Genomic DNA, 18967 nt, shown 5'->3' with positions numbered 1-18967 from the left:
TTAGTCCACTCCCAGCACTATATGCCACACTTCCTTGTTAGAGCCCTCCCCTCAATTTCTCAACCCAGTTTAAGCAATGGGTGCATGGTTACTTAAAAATCAGTAGCCTACTACCTAAACTGTAGGGTGGGAAGTATGACATTGCTGCCATCATCTCATCTCTCCTTCTTTAGTGAGGGAAATGCATACATGCCAACCCTTCCGATTTAAACTAATGGCGAGTTCCCATGTGTGTACAAATGTCTAGTATAAAAGACAGATACTACAAAACTAAGCTGGGGCTGAGGTGTGAGAAAGCACTATCCTCAGTCTTAGGGTGGCAAAACAAAACAAGAGAGAGCAAAACCCTGCATTGAACTAAGGTCCGAGAGTGATATGAATTATCCGTAAGGTGAGGTAGCTGCAATGAAAACCTCATCAAAATGATGTTCATATTTAATCAAAACATCTTTCCACGTCAACAGGATGTATGCCTACAATCATGGAACACATTTCAATGCATACAAGCTGTTGTAATACAAAAATCAAATCAAAAACACCATGGCCCTGATTCACAGAATGTATTCCTATGGGATTGCGCCATTATGAAACACTTCCATGAATCAGGCCCCACATGTGTATTAAACAAAAAGTATGAACAAATCAACACAATCATGCAGATTCAGAGTATGTTATTGAATTACATTCGTTTGTAACATACTTTACAAAGCACATACATTGAGAATCTGCAGTTAAATATGTGCAGAAAGTGTGGTGAGTGCCCACTGTTTGTCAATTTAACATTAGCATTAGTCTATCTGCGGGTCTACGTCCAAAGAACAAGAAGTTAGAAGCAATTATACAATAATGCCTGTCCTTGTCGAATAACAGAGTGATGGGATCTTGTGGTAGACGCCTTGTGTAGAGAGGATAGCCTGACTGTGAATTAGTGATAGACGTTTCGGCTGGTGTCTTAAATTCAGCGACCAAAGCCTTCTTCAGGATCCATAACAATTGCTTAAACGGGGAACCTGCATCACCAGCACCACTTCTTCAAAAATCGCCACCCAAACTTGTGCATCACTGCAGACGAGCGAATATTAAAGCCTGCAAAGGAAAACCCTATATTTGCACAATTTCGGCTGAAAAAGCAAAAATGAGCCCATCACCACCATTAAGGTACATGAGGTACCTAGTAGCTCCAAGATGGCCAACCGCGACATGCCTGCAGCCCCCTCTGCCTAACCAGGCCACCAGCAGCCTGCCAATTGTCTATTCGGCCTATTTCAATCCCCATTGGCCCCCTCCAAGGCCTACGGGAGACAAGGCCATCACCTGTTTTGCACCTGTTTTTGCCGTGTCTGCCATCTGCCAGCCCCCCTGGCTTGCGCACCAGACCCTAGCAAAGGTAACATTGCAACTCCATACCAGCCGCCGCTCTACTATCACTGGCTGACTACCATTGCTACTCGTGCCTCCAAGAGTTAACACCCTTGTTATCATCTAACTGAATTTTGTCAACTGTACCTTACGCTCTACATGCGGGCGCTCGCCTACTTTCAAGCTATTACTTCTTCCACTCTATGAAAATACTGCACCTAGCCCAGTCTATGAATGTTAAACCTAGATAGACCCTGATACACTAGTGCCTCACACTTGCCTGCACAGTGTTTTTAGCCCAATTTGTGATTCTCAAATCTAGACAGACCCTGTTGTCATATTGGTTATCATTGGTCTGCACAGTGTTTTTAGCCCAATTTGTGATTCTCAAATCTAGACAGACCCTGTTGTCATGTTGATTATCATTTGCCTGCACAGTTTTTTTAGCCCAATTTGTGATTCTCAAATCTAGACAGACCCTGTTGTCATATTGTTTATCATTTGCCTGCACAGTGTTTTTAGCCCAACCTGTGGTTCTCAAATCTAGACAGACCCTGTTGTCATATTGGTTATCATTTGCCTGAACAGTGTTTTTAGCCCAACCTGTGATTCTCAAATCTAGACAGACCCTGTTGTCATATTGGTTATCATTTGCCTGCACGGTGTTTTTAGCCCAATTTGTGATTCTCAAATCTAGGCAGACCCTGTTGTCATATTATTAGTACCCAGCTATCCCACTCTTGACAACGACTCCGGCTGAATAACTACCGCGGCCACCCAAGATGCACCTAGCAGTTGCTTGCCTTGCTATCTGACTCCCACTTATACCTACAGAATGTACCTACAAGGCCTCTTCTCAGCACTTCTGAGAGTATTTCTCCACGTCATCCACCTGTCCAGCCACCCCAGCCTTACCTCTAGCTATGCCTCCATAGGAACCACTTCTCCACTCACGATGCACCTCTCTATACCATGTAGCCTCACTGCCAGAAACTCCAAATTACGTGCCAGACTACCCAAAATATATGAGCCCCGATCCAGAGACTCTAACCAGTCCAAATTGACCAACCGGACCCTACCCATGCTTCCGATCCCCCCCACCAACCGTCCCTTGGACACACCCAAGCAATGCCAAACTAACACCAAGCATAAGGTTCACAACTTAACCACCACAACCACCCGTACTAAATCTATCACCCCTCTCATACGAGGCGCCTTAATTAAGGCACGATCAGTAGTAGCCCATGCCACAGATATAGCAGACCTCATTCTAGCAGAAGAACTAGACTTCCTAGCCATTACCGAGTCCTGTCTCCATTCAGCTGCTGGACCTGCTCTCTCACTAGCCGTCCCTGACGACTACACTATCCTCTGAGCGGACAGAACAGAATCCAGAGGTGGAGGCCTGCCAAAACACACCTCAACATCAGACTTGACACCACCAATCACCTCCCATCATGCACATCTCTCACAGCTAAACTTCCTACCGCCAACTCCCAAACTATAACCATCCACTTACTCTACTGACCCCCTGGCCCGCCTGGTTCCTTTGAGGAAGACTTCACCACCGCCATCACTAATAACCTAAAAAACTCCTCCTGGACTGGGTATCTGACCACAACTGTGTGGCCTCCATCACAGCTAACACCCCCCAATCATGGTCCGACCACCATCTCCTCGCCTTCAACCTGGAAGCTGCTAGCCCTATTACTAACAACCTTCTAGCCACAGCTATCCCTACGAGAAGCAAGAAAAACATCACAGCTGAAAAACTCATCCCTCTTATCCTCCCAACCTTGAACCAACTCCCAGCCACCTCCAACCCCCACTACCTCGTACAAAGCTACAACAATAGCATGTGCTCAGCCTTAGACTCTATCGCACCCGTAAAACTGAGAAAGTGTAAGCCGAAAAAACACTTGAACACATGGTTCTCTACTCATTTAAAAGCCCTCAGATCTGAGAAACTCATAAAGGAACAAGCCTGGAGACAACCACCAACAGACACCAACAAGCAGACCCTGAACAACATAGTCTCTACTTACAAAAAGGAAATCATCACCGCTAAACAGGAATCATACAATCAGAGAATATCACAAGCCAAATCTAGTACTAAGGAACTGTTTACTACCATCAAAGAGCTGGAAACACCCGTCCTAGTCCCATACACATGTGTGACAGATAAACAATGGTGTGCCAGTGTCCAAAAGGCCCTGTCTAGTAAAGTAGCAGGCCTCCAAATCAAAATCTCTAACAAGAAAGAATCACTAACCAAGTCTACCAACTTCACTAACACCCCCACACACCCAACACCTCACCCCACGCCCCAGAACCTGATACCTAACCAACTCTCCCGCTTCAGCTTTTCCAAAGTCTCCACGTTAGAAGTGGAAAAAATAATTCTCAGCCTCAAACCATCAAACTGTCAAGGCGACCCTTGCCCCTGTCAAATCATCAAAGACGCATCTAGAGACCTCTCACCATTCATCACCAAACTTATTAATGCCTCCTTCTCTTCGGGTACCATCCCCAATAACCTTAAAGAATCTTGGGTCCTCCCCTACACAAAAAACCCACCCTAGACCCGACGATCCCCACTAATTACAGACCCATTACCACCGTCCCCTTCTTGCTCAAAAATTAAATAAGACAGCCTATCAACAAATACAAAAATACCTTGAGCAAAACCACCACCTGGGAATCTGGCAATCAGGCTTTAGACCGCAACATGGGACAGAGACAGCTCTCATTGACCTTAAGGCCCAAATCGACACTCTGAGAGACAATGGGAAAAACGGCTCTGTTGCTCCTTCTAGACCTCTCCGCAGCATTCGATCTAGTTGATCACAAAATTCTTTGTGACCACCTAAACTCGGCTGCCCACTTCTCCCAAAAAGCCATCGGCTGGATTGAGTCATTCCTGAGCAACAGATCCATGCGTGTCTTTTCCACCTTAGCTTACGCTGACCCCATACCCATCACAAGTGGGGTCCCCCAGGGATCATGTGTCTCCCCTACCCTTTACAACGTGTTCACAAAGCCCCTGTTTGATGATCTTGACGGTCTGGGTATCCCCTACACTAATTACGCTGATGATACCCAGATACTCATCCCATTGATGGGAGATTACAACAAGGATTTGGACTTGCTGAACAGGGAGTACCTCATCATCCAGGCATGGATGGACTCCCACAGTCTATGCCTGAATGATGACAAGGCTGAACTCATCATCCTCGGATCCACCCCAATCTAAACAAACTGGACCACAACTATTCGAGCTTCACTATAGACGGCAACCCCATCAAGGTAGCAAAAGTAGTGAAAACCCTAGGAATCTACCTAGACTCCGCCCTTAACTTCCACAAACAGGATAGCTCTATGGCCTCTTCCACAGCCTACACATGTAGGCTTATAAGAGCAGCCAAACCTTTCCTATCCACTCAGAATTGCATTACCCTAGCCAGAGCCCTTGTTTTATCCAAACTCGACTATTGTAATGCCCTTTATGTTGGAGCCAACAAACAGATTACTAACAAAATCCAGACCCTGCAAAATAATGCAGCGCTTAGCATCCCCAAGAGAGCAAACATCTCCAACATCAGGAGATCTCATAACTGGCTCACCACCACCGACAAAATCTGGCTCAAAGTCGCCTCCTTAGCACACAAATGCCCCAATAATGCAGCCCCCCGCTACTTAGCTGACAGAATAAAAAGATACTCCCCTAACAGGCCCACCAGAACCTCCAATGCTAATTTGCTTACAGTTCCCAGGTTCAATCGATCCAAAATGGGCGGGAACAGCTTCCAGGTGAAAGCAGCCCAACACTGGAACTCCCTGCCACTCGCTCTAAGGACACCCCAAACCTACCCCCTCTTTAGACGTAACTACATTCAGTGGTTAAAGAATAACGACCAATAACTGATCTGCCTCTGCATTTTATGCTTCTATGTAAATATGTATATTTGTAAACTGCATATCATTGTATCTATCGCAACTGAATTAACCTATGCATATCCTGTAAACTACTGTACAGCATTGTAACCAAGCTGAGGATAACCTTACTGCTCCTGCGCCCTCATAACTTTGGGTCTGGCACGCAATATAAATGAATAAACTAAACTAAACTTAGACACTAGTGAATATGTGTGTACCTCAGTGTAGGCATCTAATCAAGATTAAAATGTACAATATAAAGTAGCGCAAGCGGATCGGAGGGCAAATGCCCTACACATTGGAACATAACAGCATAACAGCTTAAAAACAAGAGCACAGGCAGTCAGGGGACTCACCTGAAAGGAGTGCCGTAATGTTCTGCAAGTGAGAGAGAGTCCAGAGTGAAGGTCGAGGTTTGTTCAAAGTGTGTAATTGCAACGGTAAGAGGCAAAAGGAAACGGTCTCAGATGGACAATGACACATATAATTCCCCCAGCCTGTTAGAGCCCAGTGCGCTAAACACCTGGCCTGTGGGCCAAAGATTGGCGGGAAGGCGAGGGGGGGAGAGAGAATGAAACAAAAGAACTCACCCTCCCGATTTAGACAGGAGACCCCCGACCTTTGCATCAAAAATGTTGCTATTTTGGGTTTTTCCATCCTAAAATAATTCTAACCCTAATGAAATCCAATGGGAAATAATGAGAAGTTCCGTTCTCCCACTTCCTGTGACAAAATCTCGCTCCCAGGTGCTCTGAAACGTTGGCATGAATGGACAATGTACTGGACAAAGCAAAGAGGTGCTGGGAATGTTGGCTCCAGTCCCAGGAGACAGGCGACAGACATTACATTAGCCCTTTTCTCTATTCAGAGGTCACTGGGTGATTAACTTGAGAGTCAGGAAGGACCAGGATATCCACATACCCACAATCCTATGCGGAATGTTCATATATACAATATATACAATAATGATAGCAGAAGCTTTATATTCCTGTAAAACAATACATGGAGAGGCACTCTGAAGAGGACAAACTGAATATTACTAGTTTCTTTATTTCAAATCCTGCACTGGTTTGACACTGTAATTCTCAGTCCTCGCAGAGAGATAATACATTCTACACCAGCAGTCGCTTCAGGAGCTTTTCTCTGTACAGAGGTCGCCGGGTCAGGGAAGAGCTCACTCTGGTCAGGGGTCAATGAACTGGAGCTTGAGAATACCTCAGTGCGGAAACAGCAAAAAGCAGCCACTGCTCAGAGCAGCTCAGTGAGTAGAAGGCAATACAGCAGTGCACCCAGATATCCACATACCCACAATCCTTTGCGGAAATATGCATAGACAAAACCTTTACAATGATAGCAGAAGCTGTATATTTGTGTAAAACAGTACATGGAGTCGTACCTTGAAGATCACAAACTAAATTTAACTCGTTTATTTTAAATCCTGTACTGATCCGACACTATCATGTTCAGCGTTGAGGTGTTAAAAAGTGCGCGCGTGGACGATTGTGGAGTTGTTTTGCAAAGGATGGAAGTGAACCTACAGTTCACCGTGATGCCCCGCATCAGCTCAAACCTTTCCTTGATACAGCTTGTGAGGCCTCTTCCGCGTTCAGAGACCTGCCAAAAATTGGGTTTAGAGCCTGCGGTCACTGCCACACAGAGTGCAGTAACATGCCGGCTGCAGAATAACGCGAAGCATGCACAAACGGCGGTGTTATGTAATATCGAGGTATATCTGTACCTTGGAAGAATAGAGTGCGGGCAGATTTATTTAAAATAAAGTAGGCTTAATTTCCATATGCTATTCGTGCAGTGACTGTATGCATTGAATTAAATTCATATAAAGCGTATCTCTGATTGTGCAACAAGTTGGTATATGCAGATTACAATGGATTATGGGCAAGCGGATATCCGTGAGGGGTAGAATGTCCATGAGCTGAACTGTTCAGAGCAGTAGCTGGATTCAGTGCAGAGTTTGTGCTTTTGTCACTTGTCCTAATACAAAAACGCATATACTTGAAAGCATGTTTCACACGTTGGCAGTGAAATGTATTTACTTCTCATCTTCCTTGTCACAGTACTTACACCTGCCTTCCCCTCAACTATGTAAGATCAGTCCTTATCTATTTTATTTATTTTTTTAATAAACTTTATCGTGCATTTGGTTAAAGAAAACCTTAAAAACTACTTTATATCACACAACACATAAAATTGTATTTTATATATTCATGCATTTTATAAAATAATGTAATATCACATTTTTGTAAGATATAATATATTCAAATAAAATTCCTATTACTATTAGTGAATACAATTCAAGTTTCAATTCATGTAAATTGCTCTAATCTAAAACTAATTACACTAGACAACTGGCTGGCTAAAACAATTTACTTTGACTCAAGTAAGTGGATTAAAAAACGTATTCCATAGAAATTTGGAGCTGCAGTAATCACAATAGATTACGTGCAGTAAAGTCTATTCCAATCTTGATAAATTTGTATGCATTCCATACAATCCACAAAATTCCCATATGCCTTAACATGAGCATTCAACCTTGTGCAGCATGGCAAAACCTGCCTGTCAGTTTCGGCCTTCCTTGTTATTGATATTTGTGCACATTAGTGTCTCGAGAGTGACCATTTTCCTCTTATGGGACGCTTGAATCGACGGGCTGTGTCTGCCGGCACCAGACTTTCTGGTCACCTAAGTGTTCATTCAAGTAGAACCCTGATCACTTGGAGCTACCAGAATATAGTGAAGTTCTGATGGTCGAGTGGTAGGTATTGTTGTAGGCGTATTCAGCCAGTGGCAAAAGATCTTTCCAATCGTCTTGTGCAGCGCTTACATAACTGCAGAGATATCCCTCAAGGGTTTGATTTAATCTCTCAGTCTCGCCATTTGATTGAGGATGATATCCCGAGCTCAGTGCTCGCGATATACCCAGAATGTGGTAGACCTGTTTCCAATACCGTGAGGTTTATTGCGATCCTCGGTCGCAAATAATTGTTTCAGGGAGACCAGGAGAGAGCACATCTCCCCCATCAGAATTTCTTGCAAATGGCTCTGCATTCAACAAACAATTGAGCTAAAAACACTTTGCCTTACTTACAAAGCCTTAAACCACCTAGCCCCCCCATATCTCACCAACAAACTGTCTTTGAAGCCGAACAATAGAATCACTAGATCTGCTAACACTCTCTGCCTCACTGTGCCTAGATTCACCTCTAAAAGAGCTGGCGGCTCAAGTTTCACGGTCCTCGCCCCTCAACTTTGGAACTCCCTGCCGTTGAATACCAAATCGGCCGCCTCATTCCATCTGTTCAGGAAGGTAGTCATTGGGTGGCTATTAGACAAAACCAAAACCAATCCAAAGCCCAACTAAGACCATGACTACGGTATATTTTGTACATACTACTCAAATGTTCTAATTGTATGCTCTAAATATCGCCGATTGTATAGCCTGTACATCATTTCTACATAGTGTATATCTGCATAATTTTTATATTGTGTACCTCTGTAACCTGTCTTTAAGTGCCCTTTTACTCCAGGGTGTGGTGTGCTATATAAGTAAAATAAACAAACAAACAAACATGTAGAGAAAACACATGAGTTATGAAGATTCGAGCCTTTTGAGCAGCGGTAGGGAGCCATAAAAGAGAAACAAAGTGTGCCATCTGATCTAGGTAATTCAACCACGAAGTCTGTGTATATGATCTGCCATGGACGAGAAGGGAGTGGCATCTTTATCAGTTTCCCCAAAGGGGAATGACGAGGAGACTTGGTTTGAAGACACATTGGGCATGATTCCACGTGTTCTCGGGTGTCCTTCTTTAAACTTGGCCACCAGAAGTATCGAGAGACACATCTTGAGTTGTGGCGGTTCCTCTGTGTCTGGCAGTTTTAGAATGGTGGCACATCCCCAACACTTCCTTTCGAAGGGACCTTGTTGGTAGCTCTATGACCCAAAAAGTAACATCCTTCCGTAAAGGTTAATGCAGACCTCGCCCATTTTGGTAATGGATATTTTCGGGCTGTCTCAGATTGTGATCTTAGTCGTGTTAAGAAATCTGAAGGAGTTTGAAGTCCCAATGCCAAACGTGGAAAGATGGGTTCTGTTCGGAATTGGTCCGAAGGAATCAGTTCTTTACGGGAAAAAGCATCTGCTCTCAGATTACTCCTTCCCAGTATGAAGGAGAAATGAATTCGGAAAGGTGAAACAAAATGTGCCCTGTCTACTGTTGCATGTTTGGGCATATTGAAAGATCCTAAGATTTTGATGGTCTGTCGGTACCTCCACTGGAAATCTTGCCCCGAGCAGAACGTGTCGCCATTCTTCAAAAGCTCTCTTTATAGCCAGAAGCTCCTTTTCCAGAACAGTGTAGTTTAGTTCAGCTGTGGAAAGGGTCTTAGACAGATATGCTATTGGGCGTTATTGAGCCTGGCCATCTAACTGTAACAATACAGCCCCTGCGGCATACTGTGAGGCGTCTGTCTCCACAATAAACTGACAGTTCTGCTCTAGGGTCTTCAATATGGGAGCAGATGTAAAACATCTTTTAAGTTTATCAAACTTGTGTCTCTGGTCCCCATTGGAATTACTTGCCCTTCTTAAGTAGATTGGTCAACGGTTAGGTCAAGGAAGAGAAGTTCGGTATACATTTTCGGTAGAAATTAGCGAATCCTACAAACCTTTGGATGTCTTTCCGTGAAGTAGGAATAGGCCATTCTCTTACTGCTGATTTCTTCTCTGGATCCATTTCGATTCCCTCGGCAGATAGCACATATCCCAAATATGCCACCTAGGTTGATGGAAGGAGCATTTTTCCAATTTACAGTAAAGATGATTCTGTTGGAGTCTCCTTAGAACTTCACTGAGGTGCCGATAATGCTCCTGTAATGAGAGTGAAAACACTAGTACATCATCTAGATAGATGATCACATTATGTAGTAGAAGGTCTGCAAACTGATGGTCCATGAACCTTTGAAACACTGCTGGAGCATTTGAAAGAACGAAGGGCATGACTCGATATTGGAAATGGCCAAATGGGGTTCTGAAGGCTGTCTTCCACTCGTCACCTTGTTTGATTCTAATTAAATGATAGACTCCCTTTAGGTCCAGTTTGGTATAAACCTTAGCTCCTTTTACCGCCTCTAAGATATCTGGAATAAGAGGCATTGGGTATTTGCCCGGGACAGTGATCTTGTTCAATCCCCTAAAATCAATGCAAGGACGTAATTCGGCCGTGTTCTTCTTAGGGATGAAAAATAAGGAAGCAGCAGCTGGAGATGTGGATTCCGTTATGAGACCATTCTTAATGTTAGTCTTCAGGTAGTCCCGAAGTACCTCCTTTTCAGTATTGGAGAGAATATACATTCTCCCAAAAGGAAGAGGTTGATCAGGGAGCAAAGTTATGGCGCAATCGTACCTTCTATGTGGGGGCAATTGAGTATATTTTGAGGTGGAGAATACCTCTTGAAATTGTTGATACCTTTCCGGAAGACCGGTTATCTAGCATAGTGTTGTGATCCCTTGAGTCTCTGAGGGAGTAGCTGTGGGCTCTAGTGGAAGTCCCCTACAATCTTCTATACAATGGGCTAGACAATACTCAGACTCCAGGAAAATAGAGCCTACTGACCAGTTGATAAACAGATTCTGTTGTCTCAACCATGGAAGCCTGAGAATGATTGGATGGTGAGCAGCCCTAATAATGTCCAAAGAAAGAATTTCCTGATGAGCAGAGATGGTCATTAGCAGAGGAATTGTCTGATGCTTAGTGGGCCCAGAAACTAGAGGACTACCATCCACGCTTTCCACAGGAATAGGCTCAGTCTTTGGTGAGCGCGGAATACCATGGATCTTGGCCCAATGATCATCTATAAAATTCCCGGCTGCACCACTGTCTATGAGAGTGGGAACGTCCTGAAGCTTGTGCCCATCAACTGTTAAGGAGATTTTTAGGATCAGCATATGTGTATCCCGAGGACGAAGACACAGGGAAGTATGTGTTCTGGTTGATGAACCTTGTTCTTGCAGCATTTCCCGAACCGTGGCTCCTCTCACGGCCGGGAACTGGTGTTTCTCGATCTCCTAGGTGGTGCAATTGGACACTCTTGTACGGAATGGATGTTCGCCCCACAATACATACAAAGTCCGAAAGTGCGCCTACGTGCCCGTTCTTCAGGGGATAGAAGACCGCTTGCTGCTGACCCCAATTGCATGGGTTCTTCTGTAGTATTCGCTCAACTTGCGTGGTGCTGAATAGATAACGGTCGAGAAATCCTCCCTTTCCTACGTTCACTCTAACGCTCCTTCAGACGGTAGTCAATCTGCATCACTAATGCGATAAATTCGGTGAGAGTGGTGGGCCTTGGTACTCTATACACTTCATCCTTAAGGGCTTCTGACAGACCTCTTTTGAAGATGGTCATCCGTGCCTCGTCAGACCAGGTGGTTTCACTAGCCATCTGTTTGAACCGAGTGATATAAGCCAGAATGTCTTGATTTCCCTGTTTTAAATCTAAGAGATGTTCTTGTGATGCTACTCTAATCTCCTGTCTCCCAAATATAGAACGAATGCTATTGAAAAACGCGGTGTGTGAGTCTAGGATTGGGTTATTGGTAGTGACCAACGGAGTTGCCCAGGCCAGAGCAGGTCCGGTCATCTGCGATATCATGTATCCTACCCTGTCTCTGTCAGTATGGAAGTAAGCTCCTTTAAATGTAAATTGAATCGCACATGAATCTATAAACTCTTTTACTTTATGTGGATTCCCGTCAAATTTTCCACCAGGCAGTGGGCCTGGCAGAACCTCTGAACAATGGGGAATGCGACTAACAGCCTGCTTGTTGTGCAGCTTGTTGTGCTGCCTGCTTTTGATTCTGCCTGAGAGAGGCATTTTCCTGTTTGAGCTGCTGTATCTCTGTAGTGAGTGACTGACCTGCAGCTATTAACTGCTGTATCTGCAGATCCATGTCGATAAGGACCTATGGTACAGCAGAGATCATCCAAGGTCTACTCAGCTCTGGTTGAAATGGGAAAAACCCTTCCACGGGCGTTGCTATCTGTTATGCTTGGATCACAATCAGAGCGAAATGTAGAAAAATTGATGACAACCCACCTGAGTGTAGCTCGATCTCTTTAGGTGACAGCTGTTTGTTGAGTAAAGGAATCTACCTGTAGTCCCTTCTGCGCCCCAGCCCAAGGCTTGGGTGCAGAGAGAAACCCAGGGAAACCCCAAAGGGAAAAAAACCCTGTGAAGAGCTGCTGGGGTACGTGGTTTCCTAGTGCAGTCTTCAGATGGAGAGGGTCGGTGATCCTAATCTCAGGAAATGAATCTTCGATGATTTAACCGGATCTGGAGTCTTCTGATATAGCACTACATAGAGAGCAATGGAGGTTATTGTTGATATAATGACCCCCGGCTCTCTTCCCACTCCCGAGAGATCTTGCTTACCTCTGAATCGTTGTAGTCGGAAGGTAAAGGATTTTAGGTTCAGCAGGAGAGAGAGTGAAGCCTGCACAGCTGGAGGAGTACAAAGAATAGAATGAGGAATGAGGTTGAGGGCACCTATGTCTCCCCGAATATGCTTTTACCCAAAACTGCCCACTACCTGCGGACAAGAGGTACAAGAGCTGAGGCACTCATGCCTCTCTGATCACAGGGATCTGCAGGGTGACAGAATGCGTCGGGGTCGTTCCTAGTGAAAGTGGATGGAAGATAGTGACATGTTAGTACGTCTCTGCAGGCCTGCGGGAAGGAATATTCCGTGGGCAAAATAAGAAGGAGGAGTTATTAAAGGTAAACACACCATGACGGATGTGAACAGCTCGCCGTGGAAGCAGAGAGTGAAGATACCGCGTCGAGATTGTTCCGCGGTTGACATGAACCACTCGCCGTGAAAAAGGAGAGTGAAGGCAGCGTTCTTAGATAAGAGCAGGCAGGGTTGGAGTTTACGGAGTCGGCGCTTCCAGAACACTAGGTAAGTGGGGCAAGAGGCTGGACTAAGGAGGTTAGGATTAAAGGTATGCAATTTCTGCACGTTTAAGAATATAGAGAGAGATCTACTCCAAACGAACTTGCAAAGTGTGCCAGCACTCCTATGAGAGTAGCGACGCAGGGTGCTGTTGCTCTTCCTTCCGGATATGCTGCACTGGAAGGGGGAGTGGCCTCCTGGGACAGACCCATTGCGCGGTCAGCTAGACCGGAACTAGGAATATCGTGCGCCTCCATCTTGAAGGGTGCCATGCCCTGCATCGGAGGAGCCAATGATACATGCATTACACCAGTTTAGTCCATTATAGTGCTTTCTAGGATTTGTCTCTCTGGATTTATAATGGGGAATCTAGGACTACAAGTCCCAGAATTCAAAGGAAGAAACAGTTCTGGGCAATGCCATTGTACAGAGCACATTATGCCATGCGACTTTGAATGTTTAAAGGCAAACTAAATAGGAAAACTAAGAAATATCACCCAAACAGGAAATTATCCCATAGATACTAAAACATGTTATAAACGCACACATTTGTAAAGTTTGTTATCAAGTTTGACTGCCGCTTTTTAAGTTGGCCATGCCCCTTTAGTCCACTCCCAGCACTATATGCCACACTTCCTTGTTAGAGCCCTCCCCTCAATTTCTCAACCCAGTTTAAGCAATGGGTGCATGGTTACTTAAAAATCAGTAGCCTACTACCTAAACTGTAGGGTGGGAAGTATGACATTGCTGCCATCATCTCATCTCTCCTTCTTTAGTGAGGGAAATGCATACATGCCAACCCTTCCGATTTAAACTAATGGCGAGTTCCCATGTGTGTACAAATGTCTAGTATAAAAGACAGATACTACAAAACTAAGCTGGGGCTGAGGTGTGAGAAAGCACTATCCTCAGTCTTAGGGTGGCAAAACAAAACAAGAGAGAGCAAAACCCTGCATTGAACTAAGGTCCGAGAGTGATATGAATTATCCGTAAGGTGAGGTAGCTGCAATGAAAACCTCATCAAAATGATGTTCATATTTAATCAAAACATCTTTCCACGTCAACAGGATGTATGCCTACAATCATGGAACACATTTCAATGCATACAAGCTGTTGTAATACAAAAATCAAATCAAAAACACCATGGCCCTGATTCACAGAATGTATTCCTATGGGATTGCGCCATTATGAAACACTTCCATGAATCAGGCCCCACATGTGTATTAAACAAAAAGTATGAACAAATCAACACAATCATGCAGATTCAGAGTATGTTATTGAATTACATTCGTTTGTAACATACTTTACAAAGCACATACATTGAGAATCTGCAGTTAAATATGTGCAGAAAGTGTGGTGAGTGCCCACTGTTTGTCAATTTAACATTAGCATTAGTCTATCTGCGGGTCTACGTCCAAAGAACAAGAAGTTAGAAGCAATTATACAATAATGCCTGTCCTTGTCGAATAACAGAGTGATGGGATCTTGTGGTAGACGCCTTGGGTAGAGAGGATAGCCTGACTGTGAATTAGTGATAGACGTTTCGGCTGGTGTCTTAAATTCAGCGACCAAAGCCTTCTTCAGGATCCATAACAATTGCTTAAACGGGGAACCTGCATCACCAGCACCACTTCTTCAAAAATCGCCACCCAAACTTGTGCATCACTGCAGACGAGCGAATATTAAAGCCTGCAAAGGAAAACCCTATATTTGCACAATTTCGGCTGAAAAAGCAAAAATGAGCCCATCACCACCATTAAGGTACATGAGGTACCTAGTAGCTCCAAGATGGCCAACCGCGACATGCCTGCAGCCCCCTCTGCCTAACCAGGCCACCAGCAGCCTGCCAATTGTCTATTCGGCCTATTTCAATCCCCATTGGCCCCCTCCAAGGCCTACGGGAGACAAGGCCATCACCTGTTTTGCACCTGTTTTTGCCGTGTCTGCCATCTGCCAGCCCCCCTGGCTTGCGCACCAGACCCTAGCAAAGGTAACATTGCAACTCCATACCAGCCGCCGCTCTACTATCACTGGCTGACTACCATTGCTACTCGTGCCTCCAAGAGTTAACACCCTTGTTATCATCTAACTGAATTTTGTCAACTGTACCTTACGCTCTACATGCGGGCGCTCGCCTACTTTCAAGCAATTACTTCTTCCACTCTATGAAAATACTGCACCTAGCCCAGTCTATGAATGTTAAACCTAGATAGACCCTGATACACTAGTGCCTCACACTTGCCTGCACAGTGTTTTTAGCCCAATTTGTGATTCTCAAATCTAGACAGACCCTGTTGTCATATTGGTTATCATTGGTCTGCACAGTGTTTTTAGCCCAATTTGTGATTCTCAAATCTAGACAGACCCTGTTGTCATGTTGATTATCATTTGCCTGCACAGTTTTTTTAGCCCAATTTGTGATTCTCAAATCTAGACAGACCCTGTTGTCATATTGATTATCATTTGCCTGCACAGTGTTTTTAGCCCAACCTGTGGTTCTCAAATCTAGACAGACCCTGTTGTCATATTGGTTATCATTTGCCTGAACAGTGTTTTTAGCCCAACCTGTGATTCTCAAATCTAGACAGACCCTGTTGTCATATTGGTTATCATTTGCCTGCACGGTGTTTTTAGCCCAATTTGTGATTCTCAAATCTAGGCAGACCCTGTTGTCATATTATTAGTACCCAGCTATCCCACTCTTGACAACGACTCCGGCTGAATAACTACCGCGGCCACCCAAGATGCACCTAGCAGTTGCTTGCCTTGCTATCTGACTCCCACTTATACCTACAGAATGTACCTACAAGGCCTCTTCTCAGCACTTCTGAGAGTATTTCTCCACGTCAACCACCTGTCCAGCCACCCCAGCCTTACCTCTAGCTATGCCTCCATAGGAACCACTTCTCCACTCACGATGCACCTCTCTATACCAGGTAGCCTCACTGCCAGAAACTCCAAATTACGTGCCAGACTACCCAAAATATATGAGCCCCGATCCAGAGACTCTAACCAGTCCAAATTGACCAACCGGACCCTACCCATGCTTCCGATCCCCCCCACCAACCGTCCCTTGGACACACCCAAGCAATGCCAAACTAACACCAAGCATAAGGTTCACAACTTAACCACCACAACCACCCGTACTAAATCTATCACCCCTCTCATACGAGGCGCCTTAATTAAGGCACGATCAGTAGTAGCCCATGCCACAGATATAGCAGACCTCATTCTAGCAGAAGAACTAGACTTCCTAGCCATTACCGAGTCCTGTCTCCATTCAGCTGCTGGACCTGCTCTCTCACTAGCCGTCCCTGACGACTACACTATCCTCTGAGCGGACAGAACAGAATCCAGAGGTGGAGGCCTGCCAAAACACACCTCAACATCAGACTTGACACCACCAATCACCTCCCATCATGCACATCTCTCACAGCTAAACTTCCTACCGCCAACTCCCAAACTATAACCATCCACTTACTCTACTGACCCCCTGGCCCGCCTGGTTCCTTTGAGGAAGACTTCACCACCGCCATCACTAATAACCTAAAAAACTCCTCCTGGACTGGGTATCTGACCACAACTGTGTGGCCTCCATCACAGCTAACACCCCCCAATCATGGTCCGACCACCATCTCCTCGCCTTCAACCTGGAAGCTGCTAGCCCTATTACTAACAACCTTCTAGCCACAGCTATCCCTACGAGAAGCAAGAAAAACATCACAGCTGAAAAACTCATCCCTCTTATCCTCCCAACCTTGAACCAACTCCCAGCCACCTCCAACCCCCACTACCTCGTACAAAGCTACAACAATAGCATGTGCTCAGCCTTAGACTCTATCGCACCCGTAAAACTGAGAAAGTGTAAGCCGAAAAAACACTTGAACACATGGTTCTCTACTCATTTAAAAGCCCTCAGATCTGAGAAACTCATAAAGGAACAAGCCTGGAGACAACCACCAACAGACACCAACAAGCAGACCCTGAACAACATAGTCTCTACTTACAAAAAGGAAATCATCACCGCTAAACAGGAATCATACAATCAGAGAATATCACAAGCCAAATCTAGTACTAAGGAACTGTTTACTACCATCAAAGAGCTGGAAACACCCGTCCTAGTCCCATACACATGTGTGACAGATAAACAATGGTGTGCCAGTGTCCAAAAGGCCCTGTCTAGTAAAGTAGCAGGCCTCCAAATCAAAATCTCTAACAAGAAAGAATCACTAACCAAGTCTACCAACTTCACTAACACCCCCACACACCCAACACCTCACCCCACGCCCCAGAACCTGATACCTAACCAACTCTCCCGCTTCAGCTTTTCCAAAGTCTCCACGTTAGAAGTGGAAAAAATAATTCTCAGCCTCAAACCATCAAACTGTCAAGGCGACCCTTGCCCCTGTCAAATCATCAAAGACGCATCTAGAGACCTCTCACCATTCATCACCAAACTTATTAATGCCTCCTTCTCTTCGGGTACCATCCCCAATAACCTTAAAGAATCTTGGGTCCTCCCCTACACAAAAAACCCACCCTAGACCCGACGATCCCCACTAATTACAGACCCATTACCACCGTCCCCTTCTTGCTCAAAAATTAAATAAGACAGCCTATCAACAAATACAAAAATACCTTGAGCAAAACCACCACCTGGGAATCTGGCAATCAGGCTTTAGACCGCAACATGGGACAGAGACAGCTCTCATTGACCTTAAGGCCCAAATCGACACTCTGAGAGACAATGGGAAAAACGGCTCTGTTGCTCCTTCTAGACCTCTCCGCAGCATTCGATCTAGTTGATCACAAAATTCTTTGTGACCACCTAAACTCGGCTGCCCACTTCTCCCAAAAAGCCATCGGCTGGATTGAGTCATTCCTGAGCAACAGATCCATGCGTGTCTTTTCCACCTTAGCTTACGCTGACCCCATACCCATCACAAGTGGGGTCCCCCAGGGATCATGTGTCTCCCCTACCCTTTACAACGTGTTCACAAAGCCCCTGTTTGATGATCTTGACGGTCTGGGTATCCCCTACACTAATTACGCTGATGATACCCAGATACTCATCCCATTGATGGGAGATTACAACAAGGATTTGGACTTGCTGAACAGGGAGTACCTCATCATCCAGGCATGGATGGACTCCCACAGTCTATGCCTGAATGATGACAAGGCTGAACTCATCATCCTCGGATCCACCCCAATCTAAACAAACTGGACCACAACTATTCGAGCTTCACTATAGACGGCAACCCCATCAAGGTAGCAAAAGTAGTGAAAACCCTAGGAATCTACCTAGACTCCGCCCTTAACTTCCACAAACAGGATAGCTCTATGGCCTCTTCCACAGCCTACACATGTAGGCTTATAAGAGCAGCCAAACCTTTCCTATCCACTCAGAATTGCATTACCCTAGCCAGAGCCCTTGTTTTATCCAAACTCGACTATTGTAATGCCCTTTATGTTGGAGCCAACAAACAGATTACTAACAAAATCCAGACCCTGCAAAATAATGCAGCGCTTAGCATCCCCAAGAGAGCAAACATCTCCAACATCAGGAGATCTCATAACTGGCTCACCACCACCGACAAAATCTGGCTCAAAGTCGCCTCCTTAGCACACAAATGCCCCAATAATGCAGCCCCCCGCTACTTAGCTGACAGAATAAAAAGATACTCCCCTAACAGGCCCACC

Source organism: Ambystoma mexicanum, chromosome 1q (genome assembly GCF_040938575.1).
Source record: "Ambystoma mexicanum isolate Mex_15411 chromosome 1q, UKY_AmexF1_1, whole genome shotgun sequence".
Lineage (NCBI taxonomy): Eukaryota > Metazoa > Chordata > Amphibia > Caudata > Ambystomatidae > Ambystoma > Ambystoma mexicanum.
The sequence above is the reverse complement of the archived record's forward strand: the minus strand, read 5'-3'. Positions refer to the sequence as shown.